This window comes from Bos mutus, chromosome X (genome assembly GCF_027580195.1).
Source record: "Bos mutus isolate GX-2022 chromosome X, NWIPB_WYAK_1.1, whole genome shotgun sequence".
NCBI lineage: Eukaryota > Metazoa > Chordata > Mammalia > Artiodactyla > Bovidae > Bos > Bos mutus.
This window is the reverse complement of record NC_091646.1, coordinates 89,725,565-89,734,989: the sequence shown is the minus strand read 5'-3', so window position 1 is coordinate 89,734,989 and position 9,425 is coordinate 89,725,565.

Sequence of the window (9,425 nt, the reverse complement as noted above, 5' to 3'; positions counted from 1 at the left end):
AAGAACACTGGAGTGGGTTGCCATTTCCTTCTCCAATGCATGAAAGTGAAAAGTAAAAGGGAAGTCACTCAGTCGTGTCCAACTCTTCGCGACCCCATGGACTGCAGCCTACCAGGCTCCTCCGTCCATGGGATTTTCCAGGCAAGAGTGCTGGAGTGGGGTGCCATTGCCATCTCCAAGTGACTTTGCTGTTGCTGCTGCTACTGCTAAGTCGCTTCAGTCGTGTCCGACTCTGTGCGACCCCATAGATAGCAGCCCACCAGGCTCCCCCATCCCTGGGATTCTCCAGGCAAGAACACTGGAGTGGGTTGCCATTTCCTTCTCCAATGGATGAAAGTGAAAAGTGAAAGTGAAGTCACTCAGTCGTGTCTGACCCTCAGTGACCCCATGGACAGATGGGATTTTCCAGGCAAGAGTACTGGAGTGGGGTGCCATTGCCTTCTCTGAAGTGACTTCACTAGTAATGGCTGAATCAGGGGCAGTTTGGTCCTGTTGCCAGGTGGTAGTCTTTTTAAAGAATTTAAGCTCACTATTACTTCCTTGAAGAATTGGAGAATATTTATTTCGAGAAAAGTGAAATCTTAGGGCCGATATCAAGAGGGTTCTTGTTTCCTTTTGTTCTTTATCACAGATTAAGATCCAGAGTTTGATCTTCTAGTTGAAACATTATTCTTACAATGACAAATCTTGCTTATAATCTCAGATTGTTCTAATGTGTTCACTGACCTGGTGTGAGGAATTGTCATCTTCTTGTTCATATTCTCTGCTGGCTTCCAGAGCTGTCTACCAATGGAAATGAATACAAGAGGGTTGTAAACAGGAAGGAAATCTAAATGTGCATCCTGAGACTCTGAGTGGGTGTAAGCTTAATACAGTACAAAAGAAGACACTATATAGAACACACTCCTCTGCATTTGGAAGCTGCCTAATTTCATACTCACTTGTCTTAAAAGTAGAATTTTTGGCAATTTCATTTTGCCTCTACCTTCCCAAAGGGGACCAAGTGAAGCAATGCATTTCTTTCTGGTATTCATGTCATCACGATGAAAATCTTTCCATGGCAGCTCAACAGTGGGGAACTGCTATAGTGTGCCCATTACTTGTTTTCCTTTTCTTCTTCTAACTCACATTTCTCCTTCTTTGATTTGGAATGTTTGGCTTATTCAAGGAACAAAGTGGGAAGTAAAACCAGCCCTGGTGAGTGGCAGTTAAAGGGGTGTTGAGGCTGTGGAGGAGAGGCAGAAAGAAGGGTTTATGATAGAAGGAGAAATGCCTGCTGTCTCCTTGGGTGAGGAGGCAGCAAGACTACACTGTGCTGCTGCTGCTGCTGCTGCTGCTAAGTCGCCTCAGTCGTGTCTGACTCTGTGCGACCCCAGAGACGGCAGCCCACCAGGCTCCCCTGTCCCTGGGATTCTCCAGGCAAGAACACTGGAGTGGGTTGCCATTTCCTTCTCCAATGGATGAAAGTGAAAAGTGAAAGTGAAGTCACTCAGCCGTGTCCGACTCTTATCGACCCCATGGACTGCAGCCTACCAGGCTCCTCCATCCATGGGGTTTTCCAGGCAAGAATACTGGAGTGGGGTGCCATTGCCTTCTCCAGACTACACTGTGATGAGGGCTTATATCTGAATTCATATTATTGGAGGAGGGGCTAATGTGTTATCATCATCATAATTATTATATTATTATATTATGTTATTATAACATTACATTATATTATTATTACATTATTATTATTATTCCTATAATTCGTGAAGCTACCAGGAGAGGTTGACAGACATATATAACAACCCATGTCTGAGGAAAACCTGAGAAAAGCTGCTATTGTATCTGTCTGATAACTTTGTGTGTGTCTGTGTGGTATATGGGAGAGAGACAGAAAGACACAGAGAGAAATAATTTTATTCTAAAGTGGTTAACTAATCTGTAATTGATAAATACAATAGAGGAATATAGCCAAGAATGAGTAAATGAAATACCCTAGGTAGAAATTAGTCCTTTTTTGTATATTGCAGTGCTATATATTACTGCCACTCTTATGGTCTTCCTTTGTCATATTAACCAACTAGTTTCCCAGCATTACTTGGGAGAATCTTTAAATAAATAATCTCTTCTGCAGCTCGTCATGGAGCATCTTCTTAGAGCTGTCCAACTTAGAAACATCCCGATCACAAATCAGTGCTTGTAAATCACACAGTCCACTTACAGACTCAAAGTGGAAATCAATCTTTTCAGTTGTCTCTCTTTACATTGGGAGGCCTAGGGGTATCTTGTTACACCTTAGCCTTGTGTGGTGTAGAGACTGAATATTTCTCTTATGGATACGGACCTCTGATGGGCAACTTGATGTGATTTCCTATACAACATTCAGCATATATTTTATCAGGCAATTCAAAACATATCTTCCAAACCTGATGAAAATCCATTCAATTATTTTCACATGATGTGGCAACCATCAGACAGAAACTCGATGTCATTTATTTATATGAGAAACTTTTGATTTTTATGCTATGCTTTGTGTATTCAGAGCTTTGCAATAGCTGCTTACAGCTGAAATGGAAAGAGCGAGGAATACCTCTGTTTGCTCAGCATTTCTCAGCATTTCAGAGCAATGCTAACATCTTTCCAATACAGCCCTAAGAACCAGTTGGTAGGATATTTCCAGAGGTCAAGAGCTACTTGATAGTTTCTTTGAGTTCTTGGCTATTGAAATTTGGAATGTCTTCAATTGATGTGTCCTGCAGCCACAAACCCATCCTTTACATCTTCTTTATGGGAGACAGAAGTGAGGAAGGTTAGCTGTTGCTTCATTCCTAAAAATCTTTGAGTAAAAAGAAGGTGGTTATGGTTTGCGGACAACCAGATTTCAGGCAGGGGTGGCAGCAAGGTTTGGGAGTAGATGGTCACACCTGGTCCTCTTTCATTTAGAATGTGTGATAGGAAGTGCCACTGAGATATTACACTGTGCTTTGTTCTCACTATATTTTTGCCTCTTGGGTTCCAAGAAGGTTTTCTTACCAGATCATTTCCTGTGTCTTGGGGAGATTTATGTCACCGGGCTAAGTACCCCACTGTGCTTCACTTCCCTTTCTGGCTTTTGTTTTCCAAAGCCACAGCATGGAATGTTAGGGATTTTGCATTTTCTTCCACGGCTGATTATGAAAAATATCCAACATATGGCAGAACTGAAAGAATTTTACAGTGAATACCCATTACCCACCATCTAGATTTTACCATCAACATCCTACTATGCTTGTTTTATCATCGTCATCCATCCTTCTATCCACTCAGAGAGCTGCTTTTTTTTTTTTTTTTTTTTTGAAACAGATGGTACTGAAAAAAAGAGAAGAAAGAAAAGAGGGAAGTATCTTCAAGACTGGAAAGGGGGTGCTGGTTTGGTGCTTCATGGGTGATGGAGGCTCATGGCCCATGGCTTTCACAGTGCCTGAGAGAAGAACCGAGAGGAGTGTGGCTAGGAGGTGTGCAAGATTACCAGGCCCCCAGGCACTGAAGTGCCCAAGTGGGGCACATATATGGCAGATCTGCATTCCTGGAACAATGGAGGCTCCACCCTTGGTGATAGTGAACTTGGATTGAAGATCAGCAGGATTTTTCTGATTTTGGAGTGGTGCCTTAAATCCCTAGGGGCATCTGAGCCACTTCTCGGAGTCAGGGAGAGGTTCAATTCCCAATGATGAGAGTTAGTGTTTTTTCAGTCTGGTGAGAATGGGACCTCAGTGTTAGATGCGATTTGATTTCTGAAAACTTAATGTACTTTTATTTGCACAGCTGGGTTTGGAGAGTTACATTCACTCCTGTTATAAATCTACTTGTATATGGGAACTTGGTATACTGGTATTTTTGAGCAATTATATAATACATATATATTATGTATATATTATATATATACATAATAGATATGTATTCATGAGAAAGATTCATGAAGGTGTTTTTTTCACCTTTCTGGTAAGTTGTGGTTCAAACATCTTAAGGGTCTTTGTGAGACTTACCTGCTTCTACTTGTTTAATTCAGAAGTAGTCACTTAAATCCAGTCTCCAGTTTCATTTTCCTTTTTAACCGGGGCAATTATTTTTTTCATTTTCCACCTGTAACCTCCCACTTAAAGGGGATGAGAGGTAGATTTCAAAGCAGCAGTGGGAAGGGTACATCAAAGCCAGAGCCAATAATGAGCAGTGATTAGCTTCCAGATTTCCACCAGATAAAAGATGGCGAATTAAATGTTTCCTCACAAAGAGTGGGAAATTTTATCAATTTCCACTCTTTGGTCCCACTCTCCTGTTTAGGAAGCAATTCTATTCAAAGAAATTGTCCCTTTAGAATGAAGCATTTTAGGCCCCCTTTTGTCCTAAGTCCCCAGTACATGTTTGACTGCAAGATGTGGTATGGATTAACGGATCTTTTCACATCCAGGCATGCAATTTGAATCATATTGTTACAAAGCCAGTGGAGACGAAGTCTTTGGTGGTTCAGCTAACCATCTCTGGTTTGTGTTCTATAATAAATCACACGTCGGGGGGCGGGGGCTGATGCTTTAGCTCAAGGCTTTGGATTTCAATCTGTGCTTGCTTCCCAGTTCCTTTACCAGCTCCTGTTTTTCCATAAAAGGATAGTGTCAGCTTAAGAGACAGCTCCACCATTGCCTGTATGAGGCTGCTGTGTTGTGTGTAAGCAGGTTTCTGAGCTGTACTTTAGAAGATAAGGAAGGGTTGGACCAGGAGCTACAGAGACTTCAAGATTAAACAGTTATACTGATGACGAGAGCAGCGAGGCTGGAACAAGCTGACTGCTAGCCTAGATGTGAGCTTGTGTGGGCTGTGGGCACAGGGGCAGGCCCTGTAGTCATGGAGCATCCCCTGGCTCTCTGCTCTTTGGGTTTTAGAATATAGCCATAAGCAAGAACTGTATACTGCCTGACAATTTCAGAAGCAGGTTAGATTAAGAAGGGCCTTCCTTGGTGGCTCAGATGCTAAAGAATCCACCTGACAATGCACGCAATGCAGGAGAGGCAGGTTCGATCCCTGGGTCAAAAGATCCCCTGGAGAAGGGAATGACTACCCACTGCAGTATTCTTGCCTGGAGAATCCTGTGGATAGAGGAGCCTGGCAGGCCACATACAGTCCATGGGGTCACAAAGAGTCAGGCACAACTGAGCGACTAACACACACACAGTCAGGCTCTGATATTATAAAGTAGATAAGATTGACAGAGAACTTAGTCTAGAAAGTGGCCCTTTCAAGTAGCCCTCTAGTCTGGCCCACACCTTTATGTTCACCATGAAATGACCAAGTGCCCAGCATAGGGCTTGGCACAGCACAATCCCTCAATAAATATTTGAATGAGTTAATGAATGAGTGAATAAAGGAATGCTCAAAGCTAAGATGCTCCAAACCTCTCTGGACTCCCAAGACCTCTCTCTAGAGACCTCATATTTTCATCTCTTTTTTGGTTCAGTTAAACTTAAAAAATACCTAGAGAATTATGCTTTGTTCAAACCATTTTCCCTTTGGACTTGTTAGGCAAAAGTCAGGCTTACCTGTCACATATGTTCTGGTCTCTACTTAAGGAGCAACTGAAATGTGATCAGGAAACTCTTATAGTGCTTCAGGACCAGGAAAACTTATTGACTGCCCTGGAACCCCGGGTGGTGGGAAGAAGGATTTTAAACAGCTAGAGACCCCTTGTCATGTGAGTGGTTGATTTAGTGCTACTTGAATGGTCAAGGTGTTTTGTGGCTAATTTATTGAGATAAAGGAGGTAGAAGTTTACAAAAGAATGGAGTAGAGAATCATGATATCTTAAAATGCTTTTTGCTTCACACGAGTAATTATTGATTGAAAAATAAATGTGTTAACTATGCTCTTTATGGATACCTACAGGGGGGCACCCACTCCAGTACTCTTGCCTGGAAAATCCCATGGATGGAGGAGCCTGGTGCACTGCAGTCCATGGGGTCGCTAAGAGTTGCACACGACTGAGCAACTTCACTTTCACTTTTCACTTTCATGCATTGGAGCAGGAAATGGCAACCCACTCCAGTGTTCTTGCCTGGAGAATCCCAGGGATGCGGGAGCCTGGTGGGCTGCCGTCTCTGGGGTGCACAGAGTTGGACATGACTGAAGCGACTTAGTGGCAGAGGGGGGCAAGAAAGGGTCTGTTTCATCCATCACATGGTCTATCATGGTTACCAAGCAGCTACCATGATAAAAACCCAGCATTGTGCATACAGAGAAGAATATCAGGTATGGTTATTTTCAAGAAGACAAAAGTGGGTTTTGTCTTCCCAGCCCAAAGAACACTGAAGTGTCATTCAGTTGTCTGTCGTAGAGGAAGATAATATGGAGGAAGGTGGCCAGGAACTGTTTTAAAGGACCACTAGGTCAGTAGCTTCTGTCAACCATTTGATTGGCATCCTTCAACCTTACTTCTGTGCTTGTAGACAAGCAAATGCAAGTATACTATAGCAAATTCCCATGACATGTCAATTCTGTACATGCTGGTCTGACTTCTAACTACCATCAAGAGTGGATCTTTATTTGCAGATTTTTTTTCCAACTGTGGGAGCATGATCTGTCTGCATTTGAGACAAGCTGGCAGTGTGAAGGACTTCATGTGCCCCAGGAGCAGCCCTCAATCAATAACTGATGGGCATTGGTATATAATCACCACAGTTCCTCACCTCTCAGTTGGGATAACTCTAGGGTGTGTTCTAGGTTTTCCCAGGGGACCCCAGAGGAATTAAGCTCCCACTACCCACAGTATTAACCTGCTTGGTAACACATTTTTTTTTTTTTTGGCTTTCTTCCCTTCCCTGTCCCATGTCTTCACTCTCCTGCTGGTATTTCCCAGGATCACTTCCCAAACAAACTACTTGCTCTTGAATCCTTGTCTCGCAGTTTGCACATTAGAATCTATGTAAATAGGCTTTGCCACTTATTGGAGTGTTGGAGATCTCATGTCAGTATGTATAGATTTGTCTCATTACTTTTAGGATTTCACAGTATGGGTACATGCTATTTTAGTAACCATTTTCTACTGATGAAAGTTTATTTTTCCTGTTTTATGCCCCCCTCTCACTAACAAGGAAGCAATGAGTTCCTGTTAAGACTCAGTTTACACTGCATCTATTACAATGTTGATACCAAAAAAAAAAAAAAAAGCTTAAGAAATCCTTCTGGGAGGTTACGGTGATAAACTTTAGCACAACATGTGCTTGAGGATGCGGACTGCAGATACTACAATAGTTTGTTAGGGGTAAGAATAGTGTCTGCATAACTCACTCCCCTAGGTTCCATGGGAAGAATTATTTGTTCATTATGTCCTTGTGGGCCCCAAATTCAGGTTCTAAAAGGAAGGACAAAGTCAATGATAATTCTTCTGTGACTCTAGGAAAGCTAGAATGAGTGAGGGTAGAGCTTAAGAAACCTATAACCAGGGTGACCACTTTGTATTCTGGAATAGCTGGTAGGCATCTGATTATGTGGGCTTTCCTGTATTATCTTTGAGATTTGATATCTTTGAACATCGTTGAGTTTAAGGGCACCAGATTTGGAGCTGCATTTTAGTTCTTGTTTGACTTGTTAATTGGAAGGGCCCTTATCTGATCATGTGTAGCTATCTTCCTATTTTGTGTGTGTGTGTGTGCTCAGTTGTTGTGTGACCCTTTGTGAACCCCATGGGCTGCAGCCCACCAGGCTCCTCTGTCCATGGGATCTCCCAGACAAGAATATTGGAGTGGTTTGCCATTTCCTCCTCCAGGGGATCTTCTTGACCCAGCAGTTGAGCCCACGTCTCTTGTATCTCCTGCATTGGCAGATGAGAGTCTTTACCACTGAGCCACCTGGGAAGCCCACCTTCCTATTTTACATATGTGAGGACTAAAGCCCAGTGAAATTAATATGTCATTGTCCAAGGTCACACAGTAATATGGTAGGTTATATGGAGTTGGGTTTATTTATCATCAGAAATGTTTTTAGGTTGTCCTACAGGAAAATGATTCTAGATGTAAGCTCTAATACACATTGAAATGGACTTATCTTCCTTAGAGATGTCAAAAGGAATACAACACCACAATGAAATGTGCTGGGAGTCTTAGAGCCCTTCCAAGAAATAGAAGGTTAGATCAGATTAATTCATTGACAGGTTTTTCTTAAACACCTGCGACAAGTGGAGGATGCAGAGGAGGTCATATGTGGTCTCCTGAAGCTTATGGTCTACTTGGTAGTGCAAGGTGTTGTCATCAACGTGACAGCTCAGAAGGAGAAGGCTGCAGGTAGGCCTGCCTCATCATTTAGACACAACAGGCAAAGTGCCTGGGGCCCGTAATACTTGTGGGGGTTCATGAAAATGTTTCCGCTTCTTTTAAAATCAGAAAAAAAATGAATCTTTAGGTCAAGGAAAGTGTTTGAATATCTGATATTTCTATATTCATCTTTATAATAATGAAGTCATAAAATGTAATCTTTAATAATTTTTTCATGAGAAAAGGGCCCACAAAGGCAAAAGTGTCTAGGGCCACAGACATCGAAATGTGGCCCTGGGTCCACATTGTCACTAAGTACCAAGTGAGAATTAATATATTAGTTTGCTGGGGCTGCCATAACAAAGAACCACAAACTGGATGACTCAAACAACAGATATGTATGGTCTCACAGTTTTGGAGGCCAGAACCCTAGGGTCAAAGTGTCAGCAGCAGTGGTTCCTTCTCAGGGTGTGAGGCAAGCATCTGTTCCTGGCTTCCCTCCTTGACTTGTAAGATCGCCATCTAATTCCTGCATCTTCACAACCTCTTCTCTGTGTGCATGCTAAAGTTGCTTCATTGAGTTAGACAAGGCTGTGGTCCATGGGATCAGATAGGTTAGTTTTCGGTGATTGTGGTTTTCATTCTGTCTGCCTCTGATGGAGAAGGATAAGAGGCTCATGGAAGTTTCCTGATGGCAGAGACTGACTGAGGGGGAAACTGGGTCTTTTTCTGATGGGCGGGGCCATGCTTAGTAAATCTTTAATCCAATTTTCTGTTGATGGGCAGGGCTGTGTTCCCTCCCTGTTCTTTGACCTGAGGCCAAACTATGGTAGAGGTAATGAAGATAATGGTGACCTCCTTCAAAAGGTCCCATGCATGCACTGCTGCACTCGGTGCCCCCTCTCCTGCAGCAGGCCACTGCCAACCCACTCCTCTGCCAGAGATCCTGGACACTCTTGGGCAAGTCTGGGTCTGTCTCTTGTGGGCTTACTGCTCCTTTCTTCTGGGTCCTGGTGCACACAGTCTTTTGTTTATGCCCTCCAAGAGTCTGTTTCCTCAACCCTGTGTAAGTTCTGGCAGCTTGATGGTGGGGTTAACGGCGACCTCCTCCAAGAGTGCTTATGTCATACCCAGGTCTACTACACCCAGAGCCCCTGCTCCTGA